Source organism: Ranitomeya variabilis, chromosome 5 (assembly GCF_051348905.1).
Source record: "Ranitomeya variabilis isolate aRanVar5 chromosome 5, aRanVar5.hap1, whole genome shotgun sequence".
NCBI lineage: Eukaryota > Metazoa > Chordata > Amphibia > Anura > Dendrobatidae > Ranitomeya > Ranitomeya variabilis.
This window is the reverse complement of record NC_135236.1, coordinates 545441130-545467184: the sequence shown is the minus strand read 5'-3', so window position 1 is coordinate 545467184 and position 26055 is coordinate 545441130.

The following is a 26055-nucleotide window of genomic DNA, read 5'->3' as shown; positions in this document are numbered from 1 at the left end:
GGATTTGGTTCGTGCCTTTCATAGGGCTCATCCAGATCGCCCTGGCGGTTCTTGTGAGGGTTCGGTGCCCCCTCCTTAAGGGGAGGGTACTGTTGTGTATCCGCTTTTTGGGCTCCCCTGGTGATTGCTGGTGGTACTGGTGACTTGTTTGCACTTTGCTTCTTCTGTTCACCTGCTTCCATCAGTGTTTGGGAGTTTCCTATTTAGCCTTGCTCTCCAGTCATTTCCTTGCCAGTCATCATTGTAACCAGAGCCTTCGGTTGCATGTTCCTGCTACTAGTCTGCTGATCAGCTAAGTGGACTTTGTCCTTTTGTTTTGTACCTTTTGTCCAGTTTGCAGTTTTTGTAATTCTCTGTAGCTGGAAGCTCTTGCGGGCTGAAATTGCCACTCCTGTGTCATGAGTTGACACAGGAGTCTTAAAGTAATTTCAGGATGGTTTTTGAAAGGGTTTTCAGTTGACCGTGAAGTCCTCTTTTGTATCCTTCTGCTATCTAGTAAGTGGACCTCTCTTTGCTAAATCTACTTTCATACTGTGTATGTCTTTTCCTCTTAATTCACCGTTATTACATGTGGGGGGCTGCTATCATCTTTTGGGGTATTTCCCTAGAGGTAAGCCAGGTCTGTTTCTTCCTCTACCAGGCGTAGTTAGTCCTCCGGCTGGCGCGTGGCATATAGGAAGCCGTAGGTATGCTCCCTGGCTACTGTTAGTTGTGTGGTAGATTTAGCTCACGGTCAACTCGAGTTTCCATCACCCGAGAGCTCGTTTGTTACTTATTTGTTTTTTACGTTCCCTTGCCATTGGGAACCATGACAGAGATGCCACACACAGCAATGGCACGGAGTCAGACTTGACAATATTTATCTCCCACTAATTTTTTTTTTTGGAAAAGGGAGAATTTAGAAAAAAAAAAAAAAAAAAGGACAAGTATTACACAGTGTTTTCAGTGCCACACAATGAGAGAGAGATGCCACACACAGCAATGGCACGGAGTCAGACTTGACAATATTTATCTCCCACTAATTTTTTTTTTGGAAAAGGGAGAATTTAGAAAAAAAAAAAAAAAAAAGGACAAGTATTACACAGTGTTTTCAGTGGCACACAATGAGAGAGAGATGCCACACACAGCAATGGCACGGAGGCAGACTTGACAATATTTATCTCCCAATAATTTTTTTTTTTTTGAAAAGGGAGAATGTCCCCCCCCAAAAAAAATGGCCAAGTATTACACAGTGTTTTCAGTGCCACATAATGAGAGAGAGATGCCACACACAGCAATGGCACGGAGTCAGACTTGACAATATTTATCTCCCACTAATTTTTTTTTTGGAAATGGGAGAATTTAGAAAAAAAAAAAAAAAAAAGGACAATTATTACACAGTGTTTTCAGTGCCACACAATGAGAGAGAGATGCCACACACAGCAATGGCACTGAGTCAGACTTGACAATATTTATCTCCCACTAATTTTTTTTTTGGAAAAGGGAGAATTTAGAAAAAAAAAAAAAAAAGGACAAGTATTACACAGTGTTTTCAGTGGCACACAATGAGAGAGAGATGCCACACACAGCAATGGCACGGAGGCAGACTTGCCAATATTTATCTCCCAATAATTTTTTTTTTTTGAAAAGGGAGAATGTACCCCCCCCCAAAAAAATGGCCAAGTATTACACAGTGTTTTCAGTGCCACACAATGAGAGAGAGATGCCACACACAGCAATGGCACGGAGTCAGACTTGACAATATTTATCTCCCACTAATTTTTTTGGGGGAAAAGGGAGAATTTAGAAAAAAAAAAGGACAAGTATAACACAGTGTTTTCAGTGCCACACAATGAGAGAGAGATGCCACACACAGCAATGGCACGGAGTCAGACTTGACAATATTTATCTCCCACTAATTTTTTTTTGGGAAAAGGGAGAATTTAGAAAAAAAAAAAAAGGACAAGTATTACACAGTGTTTTCAGTGCCACACAATGAGAGAGAGATGCCACACACAGCAATGGCACGGAGGCAGACTTGCCAATATTTATCTCCCAATAATTTTTTTTTTTTTGAAAAGGGAGAATGTACCCCCCCCAAAAAAATGGCCAAGTATTACACAGTGTTTTCAGTGCCACACAATGAGAGAGAGATGCCACACACAGCAATGGCTCGGAGTTAGACTTGACAATATTTATCTCCCACTAATTTTTTTTGGGGAAAAGGGAGAATTTAGAAAAAAAAAAAAAAGGACAAGTATTACACAGTGTTTTCAGTGCCACACAATGAGAGAGAGATGCCACACACAGCAATGGCACGGAGGCAGACTTGCCAATATTTATCTCCCACTAATTTTTTTTTTGGAAAAGGGAGAATTTAGAAAAAAAAAAAAAAAAGGACAAGTATTACACAGTGTTTTCAGTGCCACACAATGAGAGAGAGATGCCACACACAGCAATGGCACGGAGGCAGACTTGCCAATATTTATCTCCCACTAATTTTTTTTTGGAAAAGGGAGAATTTAGAAAAAAAAAAAAAAAAAGGACAAGTATTACACAGTGTTTTCAGTGCCACACAATGAGAGAGAGATGCCACACACAGCAATGGCACGGAGGCAGACTTGCCAATATTTATCTCCCAATAATTTTTTTTTTTTTGAAGAGGGAGAATGTACCCCCCCCAAAAAAAATGGCCAAGTATTACACAGTGTTTTCAGTGCCACACAATGAGAGAGAGATGCCACATACAGCAATGGCACGGAGTCAGACTTGACAATATTTATCTCCCACTAATTTTTTGGGGGGAAAAGGGAGAATTTAGGAAAAAAAAAAAAAGGACAAGTATTACACAGTGTTTTCAGTGCCACACAATGAGAGAGAGATGCCACACACAGCAATGGCATGGAGTCAGACTTGACAATATTTATCTCCCACTAATTTTTTTGGGGGAAAAGGGAGAATTTAGAAAAAAAAAAAAAAAAGGACAAGTATTACACAGAGTTTTCAGTGCCACACAATGAGAGAGAGATGCCACACACAGCAATGGCACGGAGGCAGACTTGCCAATATTTATCTCCCTGCAGTTATCTCAGAAAAGTATGGCAGGCAGCTGTAAAAGGACTGCTGCACACAAAAGTGTGGACAAACACACAAGATAGCTGTGCAGAAAGGAAGGAAAAACAGGATTTGTGCTTTGAAAAAAGCAGTTGGTTTACACAGCGGCGTACACACAAAGCAACGCAGCTATCAGGGAGCCTTCTAGGGCAGCCCAATGAGCTATAGCGCTGAGGGAAAAAAAATGTAGCTTCCACTGTCCTGCAAACAAAAGGTGGTATTGGACAGTGGAAATCGCTACAGCACAAGCGGTTTGTGGCTTTATGTACCCTGCCTATCACTATCTTTGCTTCCGAAGAAGCTGCAGCAACCTCTCCCTACGCTCAGATCAGCAGCAGTAAGATGGCGGTCGGCGGGAATGCCCCTTTATAGCCCCTGTGACGCCGCAGAAAGCAAGCCAATCACTGCAATGCCCTTCTCTAAGATGGTGGGGACTGAGATCTATGTCATCACGCTGCCCACACTCTGCGTCCACCTTCATTGGCTGAGAAATGGCGCTTTTAGCGTAATTGAAACGCGACTTTGGCGCGAAAGTCGCGTACCGCATGGCAGACCCCACACAGGGATCGGCTCGGTTTCATGAGACGCCGACTTTGCCAAAAGTCGGCGACTTATGAAAATGAACGATCCGTTTCGCTCAACCCTACTGACAAGCATTTGAACATGGGGGTAAATTTTTAAAAAATATTTCATGGGGATCATAGATACCATTGCCAAAAAATTGACTGTAGCAGCACGGAATATGTGAACCCTGGTGATCTAGTGGTGGAAAATGATGAGTGGTGGAGGAAGGCCTCATTAAAAACTAGTCCCAATTTAAAGGAGCGGGTCTCCTAGACTTGTAATGCCCATACACTAAGTGTATTAGCTAACAAGCATTTCCCCATGGGGGTACATTTTTTAAAAATATAATATGGTGATCTAGTGGTGGAGAATGAGGAGACATTGCTGAAGGCCTCATTAAAAAGTAGGCCCAATGTACAGGAGTGTGTCTCCTAGACTTGTAATGCCCATACACGCAAGGCATGGGCTGACAAACATTTCCCCATGGGGGTACATTTTTTAAAAACATACTATGGGCATCATATACACCATTGCCAAAAAACTTACTGCCTGTAGTGGCACAGAAGATGTTAAGCCTGTGATCTAGTGGTGGAGAATGAGGAGACATTGCTGAAGGCCTCATTAAAAACTAGGCCCAATTTAAAGGATTGGGTCTCCTAGACTTGTAATGCCCATACACGCAGTGCATGGGCTGACCAACATTTCCCCAAGGGGGATACATTTTTAAAAAACATACTATGGGCATCATAGACACCCTTGCCAAAAATTTGACTGCTTGTAGCGGCACAGAAGACGTTAAGCCTGGTGATCTAGTGGTGGAGTATGAGGAGACATAAAGCTAAATCATAATGAAATCAAACAAATAAATAAAAAATGTGAATCCACCGATGAAAGTAAATAACAAAAGGAGGGGCGAACACAGGTTCATAGATTTGAAGCCAGAATGTGTCCAATGAGATATGTTTGTCCCTAGCAACAGCTCAGAGACAGGGCTATAAATATAAATTTAATGTAAAAGTCTTTGAATAATTTTCTATTGTAGAGGTATACACTACCTCATGAGAGGACTATCCAGAGATAGGGAAAATGGAAAATATAAGAATAAATGGAATAATAGACGTACATCTCTTTTTTATGACATTTCCCCCTGTGGGAGTAACATTTGTTTTGGTTTCCAGTTAGTAACAGGCATCATAAAAACACCCTTGCACAAAAAAAAATTGTGACTTTGGCATCAATGAATCCATTCACCGTGGTGTTCTACTGGTTGTGGATGATGATGATGAGGATAAGGAGGAGGATAACAACAAACAGACCAAATCTGGAAGCGTATACCCATGTGTGGTTGTGAAGAGGTGCATGAGAATACACCTGCCCAAAACAGAGAATGCATTTGAGGTTATGTTTCGCTGTTTTCACTTGGTGGTGTACAGAAGTCTTTCCCAATGCAGCACTTGTTCTTTTTTATAAGAGTCAGCCTGTCAGCATTTTCAGTTGACAGGCGGATGCGCTTATCTGTTATAATTCCACCAGCAGCACTAAAAACCCACTCTGACATAATGTTCGCAGCAGGGCAGGCCAGGACCTCCAAGGCACAGAGAGCTAGTTCATGCCACGTGTCCAGCTTGGATACACAATAATTAAAAGGCACAGAGGAATCCCGGAGGACATTTGTACGATCTACAAGGTACTCCCTCACCATCTTCCCAAACATTGCACTTCTTGTGACAGCACCCCTTGCCTCTGTCCCAGCACGATGGGAGGGTCTGAGAAAACTGTCCCAGAACTTGGCCATTGTTCCCCTGCCTGAGCTGGATTGTGCTTCTGTCTCTGTCGCTTGGACTCCTTGGTTGTACAACAAACGCTGACGTCTGCTGCCAGCATTCTCACATGGGAATTTTCTAAGTAATTCCACTACAAGGGCCCTCTGGTACTGCAACATTTTAGCACGCATCTCTGCTTCTGGCAGAGGAGATTGAAAGTTCACCCTGTAGCGTGGGTCTAGAAGTGTCACCAACCAGTAAAGAGTGTCACCAAACATTTTTATAATGCGGGGGTCACGTGAAACGCAGCGCAGCATAAAGTCAGCCATGCGTGCCAGACTGCTAACAGGTAAGACTTCCGTGTCCTCACCAACAGAATGACTGACCATGCTGTCCTCCTTTTCCTTATCCTCCTCCTCCCTTTCCTCAGGCCATCCCCGCTGAACAGACGGTATGACAGCTGTGCTTGTAGTGTCGTCTATAGTGCATGAAAGTAGCTCCTGTTCTTCCTACTCCTCCTCATTGCCTACCAATCTACGTAGGGAAGACATGAGGCTGAGCTGAGTGTAATCCCCCTGTATGATTACTTCATCCATATCCTCGTGCTCTGCCTGCAATGCATCTTCTTTAATTGTGAGTAGAGAGGTTTTAAGAATGCTGAGAAGCAGGATGTGACGGTAATTTTGTCATCGCCGCTCATTATCTTGGTGCAGTCCTCAAAGTTTTGTAGGATGGTACATATGTCTGACATCCATGTCCACTCCTGAGGTCTTACGTGTGGAGTCTGAACTGAATATCGACGGCCTTGTTGATGTTGGTAGTCAACAAGTGCCCTCTTCTGCTCACAAATCTTTTCCAACATATGCAGCGTAGAGTTCCAGCGTGTGGGGACATCACACACCAGTCGGTGAGCCGTAAGCTGCAAACGCTGCTGAAGCACGGCAAGGGTGGCTGAAGCTATAGCTGACTTTCTAAAATGGGCAGACAGATGGCGTACTTTCACAAGCAGATCTAGCAGCTCCGGGTAGCTTTTCAGAAAACGTTGAACCAAGAGGTTAAGCACATGGGCCAAGCAAGGTACGTGTGTGAGCTCACCTTGCCTCAGAGCCGCCACCAGGTTCCGGCTTTGTCACACACAACCATGCCTGGCTGTAGGTTCAGCTGTGTCATTCAAATATCTGACTGCTCTTTCAGCGCTGTTCACAACTCTTCTGCATTGTGCGGTTTGTCACCTATGCAGATTAGCTTCAGCACAGCCTGTTACCGGTTGGATGAGGCAGTGCTGCAGTGCTTCAAGCTTCTGACTGATGTGTTGATTTCAGAGATGGATGTTGAAGAGGAGGAGGTACAGGAGCTGTAGACTGTAGGGACAACCCTGATTGCCGTAGGGCCACAATCCTCGGCGTGGGGAGGATGTGTTTCATCACAAGGTCCGACTGGGTCCCAGCTTCCACTATGTTAACCCAGTGTGCTGCCAGTGAGATGTACTGTCCTTGGCCACAAGCACTTGTCCATGTGTCCATGGTTAGGTGGACTTTCCCAGTAACAGCATTGTTGAGGGCATGGGTAATGTTGTGGGACACTGATGCGGGTATGGCAAGTGCTGCAAATGGCCTGTTTGGGGTTATCGGCAGAGTCTTTAAAAAATAACCAGACTCGGAACTCGGAAAGATCTAACAGTTGGAATGGCAACTTCCCTCATGTTGGTGTTATGGGGAACGGATGCACGCCTTCTGTCTGTGGCCACCACACTGCTTCTTCCTGCCTGTTGGGGTGATATGCCTCCTTCCCCATGTGTGCTGCTGTTCTCTCTCTGCATGTCCTCCTGCCAGGTTGGGTCAGTCACTGTGTCATCCACCTCGTCTTCTACATTCGCACTCTGCTCCTCCTCCTCCTGACTTTCTGGCAATTGTGTCTCATCATCGTCCACCTCTTGTGACACTTTCCCACCATCGCCTTCGTGATACCGTGACTGGTCAAAGCTTTGGGCATCGCTACATGGAATCTCATCTGGACCCACTTCAAGTTGACAAGCCAAGAATACAGAATCTTTAAAGGGAAAACTAAACAGCTCTTCGGAGTGTCCAAGCATGGGATCAGTTGTCTCTGGGCACTCGGCATGGTGGGAGGAAGGAGGATCAGGGTGAGGAATATCCTGTCCACACTCACGGCTACTTAGACTTGACCATGTGGAAGACATGGTGGTAGTGGTGGCCAAGTGACTGGAAGCATTATCCGCTATCCAACCAACAACCGTTTCACATGGCTCTGGCTTCAAAAGTGGTGTGCTGCGATCCCCTAGAAACTGGGACTGGAAGGTCGAGCGAGAAGATGTGGGTCTTTGTTGTGGCCCACTTTCAGCTTGGCCACGGCCTTGTCCTCTTGCATGCACCATCAGCATCATGCCACTTCCCCATCCCTTGCCCCTTGCCTTGTCCATTTTAAATGGACTACTGAACTATTTGAAAAGCTCAACACAAATGTATTTATTTGGAGCAAAATTATATCTGATCAGTATGCCTTCAAAGCTACGATTTTTCCACCACAGATACACCAGGCCTCAACCAGACATAACAGACTGTATAAAATATTTTTTTTTGGCGGGGTGAATTTAAAATAAAAAAGGAGACCAAGGCTAGCACACAGAACTATGATATGCATGCCTGCGAAGCTACGATTTTTCAGCCACCACCTGGCCGCAGCCACAGATAACAGACTGTCTAATTTTTTTTTCTCTTGTATGTGAAATTTGGCAAAAAATTAAAAATGAGTACAACAAGGCTAGCAGACAGAACTATTAAACTTATGCCTGCAAAGCTACAATTTTTCCACCACAGATACAACAGGCCTCAGCCTGACATAACAGACTGTATAATTTTTTGGGGGGTTTTGGAGAATTTTTAAAATGACAAAAAAAGAGTGGAACAAGGCTAGCAGACAGAACTATGAAACTTGTGCCTGCGAAGCTACGATGTTTCCACCACAGATACACCAGGCCTCAGCGTGACATTACAGACTGTATAATTTTTTTTTTGTTTTTTGGATAATTTAAAAAAAAAATTGAACAAGGCTAGCAGACAGAATTATGAAACTTATGCCTGCGAAGCTACAATTTTTCCGCCACAGATACAACAGGCCTCAGCCTGACATAACAGACTGTATAATTTTTGGGGGAGGTTTGGAGAATTTTTAAAATAACAAAAAAAGAGTGGAACAAGGCTAGCAGACAGAACTAAAACTTATGCCTGCGAAGCTACGATTTTTCCACCACAGATACAACAGGCCTCAGCCTGACATAACAGACTGCAGGGCCGGACTGGCCATCGGGCACTTCTGGCAAATGCCAGAAGGGCCAGTGCCAGTAGTGGGCCGCTGCACACCGACTCACCCCCCCACCACCAGTGCCGCCGCATTCAACTATACCGGCGTCTATGACGCCGATACAGTTGAATGCAATGATGCAGGAGAGAGCGTCTGCTGACGCCCCCTCTCACATCATTCCCCGCTCTGCCTCTTACACTGCGGGTGCGCGCGCAGTCACTGTGTGCCAGGCAGTGCAGCAGCAGCCACGGAGACAGGAGCAGGGAGCAACGCAGGCACGAGGAGAGGTGAGGAGTGTGTTTTTTTTGTTTTTTTTAACTGGACTGTGGGGCCATTCTCGGTGGGGGGAGGAGAGATGCGGGCAGTGCTGTATACTACTATGTGGGCTGTTCTTTATACTGCTACGTGGGCTGTGCTGTATACTACTACGTGGGCTGTGTTGTATACTGCTACATGGGCTGTGCTGTATACTGCAACGTGGGCTGTGCTGTATACTGCTACGTGGGCTGTGCTGTATACTGCTACGTGGGCTGTGCTGTATACTGCAATGTGGGCTGTGCTGTATACTGCTACGTGGGTTGTGCTGTATACTGCTACGTGGACTGTGCTGTATACTGCTACGTGGGCTGTGCTGTATACTGCTACGTGGGATGTGCTGTATACTGCTACGTGGGCTGTGCTGTATACTGCTATGTGGGCTGTGCTGTATACTGCCACGTGGCCGTGCTGTATACTGCTACGTGGGCGTGCTGTATACTGCTACGTGGGCTGTGCTGTATACTGCTACGTGGGCTGTGCTGTATACTGCTACGTGGGCTGTGCTGTATACTGCTACGTGGGCAGTGCTGTATACTACTGTGTTGGTTGTGTTATCTGCTATGTGGGTTGTGCTATATACTATGCGGGCTTTGCTATATACTATGGGGGTATATTATATTCTATGGGGGAGGCTGTGTTATATACTATGGGGGGTATATTCATTTCTATGGGGGAGGCTGTGTTATATACTATGGGGGGTATATTATATTCTATGTGGGAGGCTGTGTTATGTACTATGGGGGCTGCATTATATTCTATGGGGGCTACATTATATATTATGGGGAGGTGGGCTGTATTATATTCTATGGGGGGCTGTATTAGATTTTATGAGGGATGATTGCATCATACTCTTTGATGGGGCTGCATTATATTCTGTGGGAGGCGGACTGTATTATATTCTATTCAAGGCTACATTATATTCTATGTGGCGCTGTATTATATTTATATTCTTTGAGGGGTGATTGCATCATACTCTATGAGGGGGCTGCATTAACCCCTTCCCGACATGCCCCGTACTAGTACGGCGCATGTCGGGTCCCCTGCTATGATGTGGGCTCCGGCGGTGAGCCCACATCAAAGTCGCGACATGTCAGCTGTTTTGTACAGCTGACATGTGCGCACAATAGCGGCGAGTGAAATCACGATTCACCAGCCGCTATTAACCTGTTAAATGCCGCTGACAAACGCTGACAGCGGCATTTAACCGGCACTTCCGGACGGAAATGAGCGCATCGCCGACCCCAGTCACATGATTGGGGGTCGGCGATGCATCAGGATGGTAACCATAGGGGTCCTTGAGACCTCTATGGTTACTGATGCCGGCCTGCTGTGAGCGCCCCCCTGTGGTCGGCGCTCATAGCAAGCCTGCATTTCAGCTACATAGCAGTGATCTGATCAGAGCCGATCAGGCTATGCCAGCTTCTAGCCTCCCATGGAGGCTATTGAAGCATGGCAAAAGTAAAAAAAAAAATGTTTTTAAATATATGAAAACAATAAAAAATATATAAAAGTTTAAATCACCCCCTTTCGCCCCATCCAAAATAAAACAATGAAAAAAAAAAAAATCAAACCTACACATATTTGGTATCGCCACATTCAGAATTGCCCGATCTATCAATTAAAAAAAGCATTAACCTGATCGCTAAACGGCGTAGCGAGAAAAAAATTTGAAACGCCAGAATTACTTTTTTTTTGTCACCTGTGACATTGCATTAAAATGCAATAAAGGGCGATCAAAAGAACGTATCTGCACAAAAGTGGTATCATTAAAAACATCATCTCGGCATGCAAAAAATAAGCCTTCTCCCGACCCCAGATCACAAAAAAAATGGAGACGCTACGGGTATCGGAAAATGGCGCATTTTTTTTTTTTTAGCAAAGTTTTGAATTTTTTTTCACCACTTAGATAAAAAATAACCTAGACATGTTAGGTGTCTATGAACTCGTAATATCATGGAGAATCATAATATCAGGTCAGTTTTAGCATTTAGTGAAGCTAGCAAAAAAGCCAATCAGAAAACCAGTGTGGGATTGCACTTTTTTTGCAATTTCACAGCACTTGGAATTTTATTCCCGTTTTCTAATACAAGACATGGTAAAACCAATAGTGTCGTTCAAAAGTACAACTCGCCCGCAAAAAATAAGCCCTCACATGACCATATTGACAGAAAAATAAAAAAGTTATGGCTCTGGGAATGAGGGGAACGAAAAACGAAAACACAAAAACGAAAAAGGGCCGCGGCGGGAAGGGGTTAAACTATAAGGGGGGCTGCATTACATTCTATGGGGTGGCTGCATTATACTCTGGGGTGGCTGCATTATATTCTGTAGGGTGGTGGCTGCATTATACTATATGTGGGCTGCATTATGCTGTATCAAGGACTGGGGAATACATTATACTATATGAAGAACTTTGGGGTGCATTATACTATGGGAAGTAAATTGTACTACATGGATGACTGGCGGTGCATTATACTATATGGAGCACTATGAGGAGTGTATTATGCTATATGGAGGACTGAGCAGTGTATTTTAATATATGGAGGACTATAGGAAGTGTATTTTACTATATGGAGGACTGTGGTGCACATTATAATATACGGAGGACTATGGGGTGTATTTTACTAAACAAGTAAAATGCTGCATATTCAGATTGAATTTGCTGGAACAAAAATCATTGCTCTCAGCAGCACATCACCGGTGTAAACTGTAGATGTGCTGCTGATAACATGATACTGTATGGTGATCTGTTAGTGATCTATTAGTGATCATTCTGTCCCATCATTATTCCTCAGCTGGTGGAAAGAGGCCGGGAAACAAGCGTTGAACAACTTCAGTATTGTCGATCAAACTCATTTAGCGGCCTGAACTCAGCCCTTGTAAATACAACCGAAATACTTTTGTGTGATGTGCAATATGTTAGCATTTGGGGCCCCATTTTAAACTTTGCCTAGGGCCCCACTTTGCCTAAAACCGGCCCTGCCTACAAGTGTACAAAGATATTATACAGTCACCATGTGACAAGTCGGCCTGTGTAACTTCAAGTGCCAAGGCTTAATTTTAGTCCCAGTCCGGCCCTGACAGACTGTATAATTTTTTGGGGGGGTTTTGGAGAATTTTTATAATAACAAAAAAGAGGCTAGCACACAGAACTGTGAAACTTATGCCTGCAAGCTACGATTTTTCCACCACTGATACACCAGCCGTCAGCCTCAGATAACAGACTGATGTAAATGTGGCCTTGATTTTTTTGGGCACAACTAAATTGTGTCAACAAGTTGGCTATGACACACAAAAAAAGATTTTTTGGCGCACTCACATCTGGTGTCTGGGACAAAAAAAAGGTAGATTTGCATGTTCTTAGATTTCAATAAACTGGCTGTAGTACGCAGCATGAACAAGCAAATAAATGTTAAAATAAGGGGGCTATGGATTGCTTTAGAATAAAAGGAGCAGGTATCAGGTGAAGAAAAAAAAAAGCCACAGAAAACTGCAGCTAGTTATATGTTAAGCAGCAGCAGACAGTAATCGAGCTTTTGGAGGTATGCAGTGAGAGCTATGTACTCACATACAGTGCCTGCAGGTCTTGCACTGATGTGGATATGCGCACATAGACTTCCCTGCCTAACTAGCGCTGCAATCTCGGGACCCCCGAATTAGCCCTGAAAAGGACTGTTGGTTCCTCAGGAGTTGTGGACTGAACAGTTGCAGACCTACACTAACTCTTAAAAGCACAATTCTGACCCTTTCTCAGCAGCAGCTCTCCCTACACTCACTATGTCTGGAGCAGAATGCGGCGAGCAGGGTGGCGCTAGGTCTCTTATAGACCTGATGACGCTGTGCGGCAAGCCAATCACTGTAATACCACAACAAAGATGACTGCGGCATTACAGTGCATGCCAGACAATCCCTACATTGTCATTGGCGCTCTAAAGAGCGCCAGAATTGCAGGGCGGAGACCTGAGCTCCCGCCGAATAATCCCGGAAATACTCGGTGCTCGCCGAGTATACCGAGCATAGTGATACTCAGGCGGGTACCGAGTAGTGGCGAGCACGTTCGCTCATCACTAATTATCATCTCTCCATTTCCAATTCCGCATTGGAGTGTCCACCCTTTCCGGGATTGTTGCAGACACCTGCTGATGCTCTGCGTGGAGAATACCTCCCCAATCCACAACGGAACTGTGGATGGAAGATGCATCAAAATTTATGGACATTTGTAATTTTCCTAACTGTTTTGGGGCTGTGGACGGGAAACACATTCGCATTAGGAAACTAGTTGGAAGTGGATCCGAGTTTTTCAATTATAAAAAATACTTTTCTATTGTTGTAATGGCGATTGCAGATGCTGACGCTGTAGATTTGTCATCGCAGACGTTGGGTCATTTGGATGAGGAAATGACTCACAGACTTTTAAAAACTCTGATATGGGCCAACATTTGTATGGTAATGATTTTAATTTTCCACCGCCACAACCTCTTCCCAGCACTGAAGAACCGCCAATGCAGTTTATTGTAGTTGGGGATGAAGCATTCCAAATGTGTGCCAACCTCCTGAAACCGTACTCAGGGACTTAAATCACACAAAAAAGATTTACAACTACCGACTGACAAGGGCACAAAGAACTGTGGAGTGTGCCTTTGGATTGCTGGTCTCTAAATAGCGCATCTTGGGAACAGCCATTAATCTAAAAATTGATACTATTGATGAGGTTGTGAAAGTGTGTGTTGTTCTGCACAACTACATCCTGGCTAAAGAGCAACCAAACTTAGAACTAGAGGAACCTGTTACTACCACCTGGCGTGATTACCAAGATCACCCTCTGAAGACTTCGATAGAAGTTGCCCAAATGAGGGATACATTGGCTGCTTATTTTCTTTCTGATAATGGATGTCTGGCATGGCAAGACAAAATGGTTTAGCCGCTAAAATGTACATGTAATGTTACAATGTACCTGTAACGTTAATTGGCCCCATTCAGTTCCTGATATGATTGATTGGCCCCATCCAGTTCCTGGTATGATTGATTGGCCCCATCCAGTTCCTGGTATGATTCATTGGCCCCATCCCCTTGCTGGTGTGATTGGCCCCATCCCAGTCCTGGTATCCATAGCCCCATCAGAAAAGATTAACAAAAACAACCTTTACTCTTACCTTCCTCCGCTACCTTGAAGTCGCAGCGTCCTGCTCCGGTGCCAGCAGCTGCTTAATGCTTGCAAGCAGAACATGGCAGGGACATCATGCGCTGCTCACAAGCAGAGCACAGCTGCCGGAATACTCACCGGGTGTTCATCAGAGATCATGGTGAGTTTCCATTCCTCTTCAGTAGTGCTCACTGTCAGCTGCCTGCTTCCTGCTTCGTTTGCCGATACTTAAGGGAAATTAATATTCTAAATTCTGAATATTCATTTCTCTTATGTATCGGCACACGTGACCGCCGGCAGCAGCAGGAAGCAGGCAACTGACAGTGTGTGCTACTGTAGAGGAATGGATACTCACCGTGATCTCTGATGAACACCTGGTGAGCATTCCGGCAGCTGTGCTCTATTTGTGAGCAGCGTATGATGTCCCTGATATGCGCTGCTTACAAGCATTAAGCTGCTGCTAGTAATGGAGCAGGACGCTGCAACTGCAAGGGAGAGGAGGAAGGTAAGAGTTAGGGTATGTGCACACGCTGCGGATTTTGCTGCGGATCCGCAGCGGATTTGACGCTGCGGATCCGCAGCAGTTTTCCCTAAGTTTACAGTACCATGTAAACCTATGGGAAAAAAAAACGCTGTGCACATGCTGCAGAAAAATCCGCGTGGAAACGCAGCGGATTATTTTCCGCAGCATGTCAATTCTTTGTGCGGATTCCGCAGCGGTTTTATACCTGCACCAATAGGAAACTGCAGTTGTAAAACCGCAGTGGAATCCGCAGAAGAAACCGCTATAAAATCCACAGTGAAAACCGCAGTGGTTTTGCACTGCGGATTTTCCAAATCCGCTGCGGAAAAATCCGCAGCAGAATCCGCAATGTGTGCACATACCCTAAAGGTTTTTTTTTTTTTAATCTTTTCTGATGGTGCCATGGATACCAGGACTGGGATGGGGCCAATCATACCAGCAACGGGATGGGGCCAATCAATCATACCAGGATGCCAGGAAGAAATTAATATTCATTGCCCTCCACGCCCATGCGCGTGGAATGCAGTGCATATTCATTTCTCTTTAGCAGTGGGCACAGGAGTTAGCCAGAGCTGCCGGCTCCTGCCTTCGTGACCCGGTGCTCCTCCAATACCGCTACCCCACCTCCCCACCACAGCCAGAGCCAATATACACGGAGTATAACATGCACCCCCCATTTTCCTCCACATTTTGGGAGAAAAGAAGTGCGGCTTATAGTCCGAAAAATACGGTAGCTGTAAATGCTATGATTAAATTAAAAAAAAGAAAAAAACTGGCCTTCTCCACCCCTAAATAGCCAGCCATCGCACACCTTATTTCCCCGTCGCCCCAGACAGCTCAATGAGTTGTTATGAAGGAGGGGGAAAAGTGTAACTATACTCACCGGTAATCACCGGTAAATATAATTATTTAACACAGCAAAGCAATATAGCTTTAAATGCTATGATTTAAAAAAAACAAACAAAAAAAAAACTGGCCTCCTCCACCCCTAAATAGCCAGCCATCACACACCTTATTTCCCTGTCGCCCAAGACAGCTCAATGAGTTGTTATGAAGGAGGGGGAAAAGAGTAACTATAGTCACTGGTAGTCACCGGTAAATATAATTATTTTATATAGCAAAGCAATATAGCTTTAAATGCTATGATTAAAAAAAAAAAAAAAAACTGGCCTCCTCCACCCCTAAATAGCCAGCCATCGCACACCTTATTTTCCCATCACCCAAGACAGCTCAATGAGTGTCACGATATGGTATGAAATATCATAAGTTAGTTTTCTTGCTAGCATGCGGGGGCTAAACCCCCCCCCCCTCTCTCTGGTTCTCTTTCCTTCCCTTTGTTTCTATCTGTCTGTGTAGAAGAGCTTGCCTTGTGGGGGAGTTTTATTGACGAAAGGTATTTACGACTAGCATAGCTGCAAGAGAAATTTGTGTTAGCAGGAACTGTTAGAGAAACTTCTAGAATCATGAAAATCCTTTGTTCTGTTTTTGAAAGATATTATGCAAACCGTTTAAGTTACGAACACCAAAATATATCGTCATAATCACACTCGGAGGATCTACGCATCACTATAATCACAGGCATGTAGCTCCATCTGGTGAAGAAGTAGGGATTTCTCAGTCAGTGTGCGTGACAAATAGGACTTGTTTGGTCTCGTCGGAGTGCCCACGGTACTGCGAGATGAGTGATGGGTATGGTGCGATTATTTTATGTTCTGTGGCGAAGTTACGGGCATCAGATATATTTAATGCCCAGTGAGTGATACTGAAGAGGTAGGAGGGGTTGGAAGAGCCAGCCCTTTCTGTGAGGTCACAGCCTGCAGGTTTTAAGTTGCTGGGAGACTTTCAGGAGGCAGATTTGGAGTTTTTCCTGGACAGACCTGAGCACGCCCAATGAGCGGGGACGTGTGGTTGCCTGCAATGCAATGATCTGAGAACATGTGAGTTATCTTTTTCTTCCTTTAATCCTTTTATTTTCATAATTACCTTGTACATATTTGCAATTGTCTCATTTGTAACATCTTTGTAAAATATTTTTATAAACACTGCCTAAAAATCATTTATGGGGTATATTATTTAATACTAGTTCGTTCTTCCTGCCCTAAACCGTACCCTGTCTCTGAAGGGAATTACGCTACTGTTTTTGGGGGTTTGCTCCAGACCCCTTCAATTGGAGCTGGTGGCAGCGACCGTGTGCCGGCTTTTGGGGGTCCCTGTAGCGACTGCGGCTTGATAATTATTGTTCCTGCCTGAGTGGGAGTAGTTATCGCATCGCTGCAGTGTTCCCAATAGCCAGTACATAGCAGGCAGCGTTTCTGGCGACTAATTACCCCAGGTGCAGTACCTAATCTGACCTGAGAGTAAGGGGGGCGCCAGAGAGCTGCAAGTGTTAAGTGGAACTGTAAGCGGGATAGACACAAATCCCTGCAGTTCATGGTATATTGAAGAGCAGTGGGATACCTAGAATAAGCCCCTGCTGTAAACTAAGAGGTCAATAGCCTCGTGTGTGTTTTTCCATCACATTGTGGCAGTGGAGGGATACCTGGGATAAGCCCCCTGCACATGTGATAGCCGTCTGTTGGTTTAAAGTCACCCCAATCCGTGACATATTGTGGGCAGCGGCTGAGGGATCTTGACAGTCACGGTGTGAATCGTGACATATTGGTGGCAAGGCGGTGGGATATTAGAGCATTAGTGATTTGGTTTGAGCAATCATTCCTCTCACTAAAAACTTGCAGAAACTTCTTGCGAGAACTCTGCGCAAATAAGTTTGGAGAACGAACTCAGTGTTTATTAGTTGTGAGACAATTGTGTACTGGTAATTATCCCCTCCCTTTTTCTTCGTTTTTCTATCCTATCTTTTATTTGGCAACCATGGTTGTGCTGGGAGAAACCTTTTATAAGAAGCAGTCCAAGGACACTCTTATGGCGTTGTGCATGTCACAGCAGATTGACTGTACAAACAAAACCAAGGCTCAAATGGTCGCTGAACTGGTGCAATGTGAAGCAGACCAAGCCAGGCCACAGAGCCCAGAGGCCGCAGAAGCCGGCACAAGCGAACATGGTGCTGCAGCAGAGGTCCAACCACTGAATACGGGCCCTACTGGCAACCAGGGGGGTGCAGACCTCCTCCTGCAGCTGGCTCTGCAACAATGCCCCGCAGATGACCTGGACCGACGTCTGCAGCTGATCCAGCAATACCAAGAGAGAGCCGAGCGAGAGGCTGAGAGAGCCGAGCGAGAGGCCCAGGCCCAGCGAGCCGAGCGAGAGGCCCAAGCGCAGCGGGAGTACCAGCTGCAGATGGCCCAACTGCAAATGCAGGGGTCGTCCCAGAGCCGTGAATCCAGCAGCGCTCAGACACCAAAGCCCCGGCCCGACCCCTTTCCTGTTATGGAAAAGGATGGGGACTTGGACACGTTTCTGCGGGCCTTTGAGAAGGCCTGCAGACAGTACCAGCTGCCTACACAAGAATGGGCACGGTACCTGACACCAGGGCTGAGAGGAAAAGCTCTGGAGGCGTTTGCTGTCCTCCCTCAAGAACAAGATGGTGACTATGAGGCCATCAAGCAGGCTCTGATAGCCAAGTACCAGCTTACACCCGAGGTGTACCGTAAAAAGTTTCGGACCCTCCTACGTGGCCCACACGACAGTTACAGTGATGTGGTGCATAGACTGGGGACCCACTTTGACCAGTGGACCCAAGGACTGTCAGTGACCACCTTTGCACAGCTGCGAGACCTGATGATCAAAGACCAGTTCTTCCGTCTTTGCCCAACTGAAGTGCGACAGTTCGTGATGGACAGAGAACCCAACGATGTGACGAAAGCAGCGCAGATTGCCGATGCCTATGAGGCCAACCGTAGATCGGAAGTGCGGAAGCCAGTCACCACCAGCTGGAGAGGGGGTAAGCCTGCAGCCAACGCTGGTACCCCTGCCAGCCAACACACCAGAGGTCCTGTCCCCGTGGCCAACAGCACCAGACCTACCAGCGAACTTCGCCAGTGTTACCACTGCAGGCAGACTGGACACCTCAGTCACCAATGTCAAGCCAAGCAGAAGAACTCCTCATCCCAGGCCCCAGGGCCTAATGCAGCAGTTCTTTTGGTGGGTGGTGTGGCTGGGAGGGTGTGTGACAACGTACAGCCCGTCACTGTGGGAGGTCGTGTTGCTACAGGCCTCTAGGACACCGGGGCTGAACGAACCCTCATCCGACCCGAGCTGGCGGCCCCTGAAGAAATCATTCCGGGGAAAACCCTAACTGTCACTGGGATTGGGGGCATCAGCTGTCCCTTACCGATGGCCCGGGTTTTTATTGATTGGGGTGCCGGGAGCGGGGTGAAAGAAGTGGGGCTGTCTGATAATTTGCCCACTGATGTTTTGTTGGGGACTGATTTGGGGAGGTTGTTTGCATACTACGTCCCTGACACCCCTCCCCAATCTGCTAATAAGGGTAACGTTAACCCTGATGATGATGATGATGATGATGATGATGGGAAATCGCATGTGTTACCTGACCATGCTTTATCTTGTAGTGATGCATCTGCTAACCAATTTTTCCCTAGGATTGATGGTGAAAATGTTGTACCTGTGCCAACTGTATCTGATAATGATGTTTCTGTAAAAGTTGATGTGTCCATAGGTACAGGAGTGCTCAGCCACGTTGCTCTGCGGAGTGAGACGGCTGAGGAACCCCTAGCAGGGGCAAGTGTCGGTGCTACAAGAAATGGGGAGATACATGGGAACTGTGAGACAGGTGACGCCATGAAATTGACCAGTGCCACCGAGGAAGGTAACTGGCCCCTAAGTAGCAATGCTCCTGAGGTAATGGGGGAGGATGGGGAGGTAGAGCCCATAGCAGCGTCAGCTGATGGGTCTGTAGAAACCCCCGGGGAGACAGCCTACGTAGCTGCTGTCACCCGCAGTCAGAGTGCCCGGAACGCAGATACCTGTCTGCCTTCCGGACCCTCCTCAGTCATCAGTGTGACTGAACCAGAGGTGGACCCAGTGCAGGTCCCAGAGGGCTCCCGTGGGCAAGGGACCCTGACGTCGCTTCTGGCTTCCCCTAGCCAGGAGTTTCAGGCCGCTCTGCACACAGATGCGAGCCTAGAGAGTTTGAGACAACTCGCCGGGACGTCATTCTCCGAGACTGATAAGGAGAAGGTGTTCTGGGAAGGAGGAAGGTTGTACCGGGAGACAGTACCCGGAGAATCACAAAAGGAGTGGTTGAGGGAAAGACAGCTGGTCGTCCCGCAGCAATTCCGGGGTGAGTTGTTGCGGATTGCCCATGAGATCCCACTAGCTGGACACTTGGGGATCAGCAAAACTAAGGCCCGGCTGTCTCAACACTTCTATTGGCCTAAGATGGGGACAGATGTGTCAAACTACTGCCGCTCCTGTGTCACCTGTCAAAGAGTGGGGAAGGCGGGGCCTGCTCTTAAGGCTCCCCTGATCCCTTTGCCAGTGATAGAGGAGCCTTTCCAGAGGATTGCGGTGGACATTGTGGGCCCGCTGGCCGTCACCAGCAGCTCTGGAAAGCAATATATTCTTACTGTGGTAGACTACGCTACCCGGTACCCAGAGGCAGTAGCTCTGTCGTCAATTAGGGCAGATAAGGTGGCGGATGCCCTGTTGGCCATCTTTTCACGTGTAGGATTTCCCAGGGAAATGCTTACTGATCGAGGGACCCAATTTATGTCTCACCTAATGGAGGCTCTCTGTAAGAAAATGCAGGTGAAGCACCTGGTATCGAGTGCATATCACCCACAGACCAATGGCTTGTGTGAACGCTTCAATGGTACCCTCAAACAGATGCTACGCATGCTGGTTGAGACACAAGGGCGCGACTGGGAGCGGTACCTCCCACACCTGCTATTTGCTTACCGAGAGGTTCCGCAGGCCTCGACGGGGTTCTCCCCCTTCGAGCTCCTGTACGGCAGGCGAGTCCGGGGACCCCTTGGGTTGATAAGAGAATCCTGGGAAGAGGAGCCGAACCCTTCTGAAGTGTCCATAGTGGAGTATGTCATGCGCTTCCGTGACAAGATGCAGACCTTGACGCAGTTGGTGCATGACAACATGACGCAGGCTCAGGCTGATCAGAAGCACTGGTACGACCAGAACGCCCGGGAGCGGACCTACCACGTGGGTCAAAAGGTGTGGGTGCTGGTTCCTGTACCAACGGATAAGCTTCAGGCAGCCTGGGAGGGCCCGTACGTCGTCCACCAACAGCTCAACCCGGTCACCTATGTGGTCACGCTTGACCACACTCGGGGTAGGCGAAAGGCCTTTCACGTCAACATGATGAAGGCTCATCACGAACGTGAACCTTTCGTCCTACCGGTCTGCAGCTTACCCGAAGACGGGGAGGAAGACACCCTCCTGGACATGCTGGCCCAAGCCAAGGCCCGTGGGTCCATTGAGGACGTGGAGGTAAGCGCCTCGCTAGATGAACCACAGCGGTTGCAGTTGCAAACCATGCTGGAACCCTTCCGGGTCATGTTCTCCAACCGGCCTGGACGGACTGAGTTAGCCGTCCACGAGGTGGACACCGGGAATCACGCCCCACTACGGCGAACACCCTATCGAATCTCTGACCAGGTGCAGCAGATTATGCGCCAGGAGATCGATGAGATGTTACAGCTGGGGGTGATTCGACGGTCAAAGAGCGCGTGGGCCTCACCTGTAGTTCTCGTGCCAAAGAAGGACCGGACCACCCGGTTCTGCGTGGACTACAGGGGGCTCAACGCCATTACAGCCTCTGACGCGCACCCAATGCCGCGCATCGAGGAGCTGCTTGAGAAGTTAGCTGGCGCAGAATACCTGACAATAATGGATCTGAGTCGCGGATACTGGCAGATTCCCCTGAGCCCCGAGGTGCAGGAGAAGTCCGCCTTTATCACACCCTTTGGACTGTACGAGTCCACGGTCATGCCCTTCGGCATGAAGAATGCCCCTGCCACTTTCCAGCGGATGGTCAATCTCCTGCTTCAGGGACTGGAGAAGTACGCAGTGGCGTACTTAGATGACATTGCCATCTTCAGTCCCTCCTGGGATGAACACCTGCAGCATCTCGAGGAGGTGCTCGGGCGAATTCACCAAGCAGGCCTGACTATCAAGCCGGGAAAGTGCCAGATGGGCATGAGGGAGGTTCACTACCTGGGGCACCGGGTAGGCGGAAACACCCTAAAACCGGAGCCTGACAAAGTGGGCGTGATCGTGAACTGGCCCACTCCCAGGAACAAGAAACAGGTGATGTCCTTCCTGGGCACTGCAGGGTACTATAGGCGCTTCGTGCAGCACTATAGTAGCCTGGCAAAACCTTTGACGGACCTCACCAGGAAGAAGCTACCCCACATCGTCAACTGGACAGATGGCTGTGAGGGGGCCTTCCAGGCGTTGAAAACAGCACTGTGCAACGCCCCTGTGTTGAAAGCCGTCGACAGCAGTCGACCGTTCTTGGTACAGACTGACGCCAGTGAGTTTGGCCTTGGTGCTGTGCTCAGCCAGGTTGACTCGGAGGACCAAGAGCACCCCGTGTTGTACCTGAGCCGGAAACTTTTGCCGAGGGAAGTGGCCTACTCCACCATCGAGAAGGAGTGCCTGGCCATAGTCTGGGCCCTGCAGCGTTTGCAGCCCTACTTGTACGGTCGCACCTTCACCGTGGTGACCGACCACAACCCTCTGCGCTGGCTAAGCACCATGTGTGGAACCAATGGCAGGTTGCTACGCTGGAGCCTTGCCCTTCAGCAATTTGACTTCACCGTTAAACACAAAGCGGGCAAAGAGCATGGTAATGCAGATGGACTCTCCCGCCAGGGTGAACCCACGGAGGTGCGCATGGAGGCATACCGAGAGGTCCTGCCGCCGTAGCGCACGCCAAAAGGGGGAGGTGTCACGATATGGTATGAAATATCATAAGTTAGTTTTCTTGCTAGCATGCGGGGGCTAAACCCCCCCCCCTCTCTCTGGTTCTCTTTCCTTCCCTTTGTTTCTATCTGTCTGTGTAGAAGAGCTTGCCTTGTGGGGGAGTTTTATTGACGAAAGGTATTTACGACTAGCATAGCTGCAAGAGAAATTTGTGTTAGCAGGAACTGTTAGAGAAACTTCTAGAATCATGAAAATCCTTTGTTCTGTTTTTGAAAGATATTATGCAAACCGTTTAAGTTACGAACACCAAAATATATCGTCATAATCACACTCGGAGGATCTACGCATCACTATAATCACAGGCATGTAGCTCCATCTGGTGAAGAAGTAGGGATTTCTCAGTCAGTGTGCGTGACAAATAGGACTTGTTTGGTCTCGTCGGAGTGCCCACGGTACTGCGAGATGAGTGATGGGTATGGTGCGATTATTTTATGTTCTGTGGAGAAGTTACGGGCATCAGATATATTTAATGCCCAGTGAGTGATACTGAAGAGGTAGGAGGGGTTGGAAGAGCCAGCCCTTTCTGTGAGGTCACAGCCTGCAGGTTTTAAGTTGCTGGGAGACTTTCAGGAGGCAGATTTGGAGTTTTTCCTGGACAGACCTGAGCACGCCCAATGAGCGGGGACGTGTGGTTGCCTGCAATGCAATGATCTGAGAACATGTGAGTTATCTTTTTCTTCCTTTAATCCTTTTATTTTCATAATTACCTTGTACATATTTGCAATTGTCTCATTTGTAACATCTTTGTAAAATATTTTTATAAACACTGCCTAAAAATCATTTATGGGGTATATTATTTAATACTAGTTCGTTCTTCCTGCCCTAAACCGTACCCTGTCTCTGAAGGGAATTACGCTACTGTTTTTGGGGGTTTGCTCCAGACCCCTTCAATTGGAGCTGGTGGCAGCGACCGTGTGCCGGCTTTTGGGGGTCCCTGTAGCGACTGCGGCTTGATAATTATTGTTCCTGCCTGAGTGGGAGTAGTTATCGCATCGCTGCAGTGTTCCCAATAGCCAGTACATAGCAGGCAGCGTTTCTGGCGACTAATTACCCCAGGTGCAGTACCTAATCTGACCTGAGAGTAAGGGGGGCGCCAGAGAGCTGCAAGTGTTAAGTGGAACTGTAAGCGGGATAGACACAAATCCCTGCAGTTCATGGTATATTGAAGAGCAGTGGGATACCTAGAATAAGCCCCTGCTGTAAACTAAGAGGTCAATAGCCTCGTGTGTGTTTTTCCATCACATTGTGGCAGTGGAGGGATACCTGGGATAAGCCCCCTGCACATGTGATAGCCGTCTGTTGGTTTAAAGTCACCCCAATCCGTGACATATTGTGGGCAGCGGCTGAGGGATCTTGACAGTCACGGTGTGAATCGTGACAATGAGTTGTTATGAAGGAGGGGGAAAAGTGTAACTATTGTCACCGGTAATCACCGGTAAATATAATTATTTAACACAGCAAAGCAATATAGCTTTAAATGCTATGAATTAAAAAAAAACAACAAAAAAAACACTGGCCTCCTCCACCCCTAAATAGCCAGCCATCGCACACCTTATTTCCCCGTCGCCCCAGACAGCTCAATGAGTTGGTTTGAAGGAGGGGGAAAAGTGTAACTATACTCACCGGTAATCACCGGTAAATATAATTATTTTACATAGCAAAGCAAAATAGCTTTAAATGCTATGATTTAGAAGAAAAAACAAAACTGGCCTCCTCCACCCCTAAATAGCCAGCCATCGCACACCTTATTTCCCTGTCGCCCAAGACAGCTCAATGAGTTGTTATGGAGGAGGGGGAAAAGTGTAGTTATTGTCACCGGTAATCACCGGTAAAAATAACTATATGGTTTCTTATCTCTTATGTAGTATATATACAGTCTAACACTATACATATAGTATCATAAGGCTTTGATTGTCAGGGGCATGTAGTGTGCATGGTATTCCCAGGCACATCATAATGCCACACATGAAAGCCCCCACTGGGCACTTACCTCCTTACCTCATTCATCTTTGTGGCCATCCTTTTGAACAGGGATATCTTTGGTGTTCTTCTGGAGTCCTGATCCTTGCTTGGGTCCTGACAATTTTCATTCCGGATTGCCGAGGTCCTGCTTCCCCATCCAGATCTTCTTAATTTTGACGTTCTTCTTGGGTCTCAGGAAGACAGCTTGCTCTGATGGTATTAAAGAGCTGGTGGATGGTTTGGGGTTTTCCAGCTGATGTTGGTAAATGAGAACCCCGTGAATAAGGCCTGGTGGTCTGCTGAGAGAGCTGAGTTGGTAGCCTCTGCTGCTTCCAGAATTTGAAGATTGAATGGTCTGGAGCTGCGCTGGATGTTGCTTGGCTGTAAGATAAAAAGAAAGCACGAGAAGGTGAATACAGAACAGTATAGAGTAAAGTTCAGGAAAGCTAGAGGCCCTCTACCTATGTCATCCAATGATCGGCAGATTTTGTCACTATCTGCCAATCTTTTAACATGTATGGGGGCTTCCAATCTCTCCACAAACAAATTTGACCCCAGATTCATTAGACTTGTAAAGGAAATATTAGTGGCATAAGCCTCATCCCATCCTAGTAGGAAGGCTCAGGCCAGCCCTAATCACTCTTATTAGTAACATTATGAAGTTGGAAAAAGAGATTTAATCTATGCTTCTATATAAAACATCTCTTCTAATACTTACTGGCACAGGAACGTGTGGCGGACACATTCTAAGGGATTCCACCGAGTCCCAGTCAATACGCTGGAAAAACCTATGGGCTCTGATGTTACCGTTGACTCCAAGGCGCCTGGCAGGATCTTCTCGGAGGAGCTGCACAAGAAGAAAAAAAAAATTACATTTACAGTATACAACATATTCCTAAATAAAATTTTAAAAAATACTTAATGATAAAAAAAACCTATATATTAGTGTTTTTCTTCTGAAATCTACCACATGACAGGTAATATATTCCATTACTACATCCCTACAATACATTGAACATGTAAACATTTGACCTAGAACGAGAAAGATTTACTCCCTTCCACCAATGGAGCAAGATCAAATAGTAACAGATAACATCACAGTTAATCACACAATAACATAACAGTAATATAACTTATATCATGTACTGACCTTTTTAATGATGTCCTTCGCCTCTTTGCTGGAAGCACTGAAGAGTAGTGTTGAGTGATACCTTCCGATATCGGAAAGTATCGGTATCAGAAAATATCGGCCGATACCGTCAAAGTATCGGATCCAATCCGATACCGATACCCGATCCCAATGCAAGTCAATGGGATGAAAATATCGGAATTAAAATAAACCCTTTCTTAACTTGTAGGTTCATTCTACATGAAGGAAAACAACTAAGAATAATGTAGGATGTATTGGGGGAGGTGGCGGAGACATTAAAGGCACAGAGGTTTAGCCC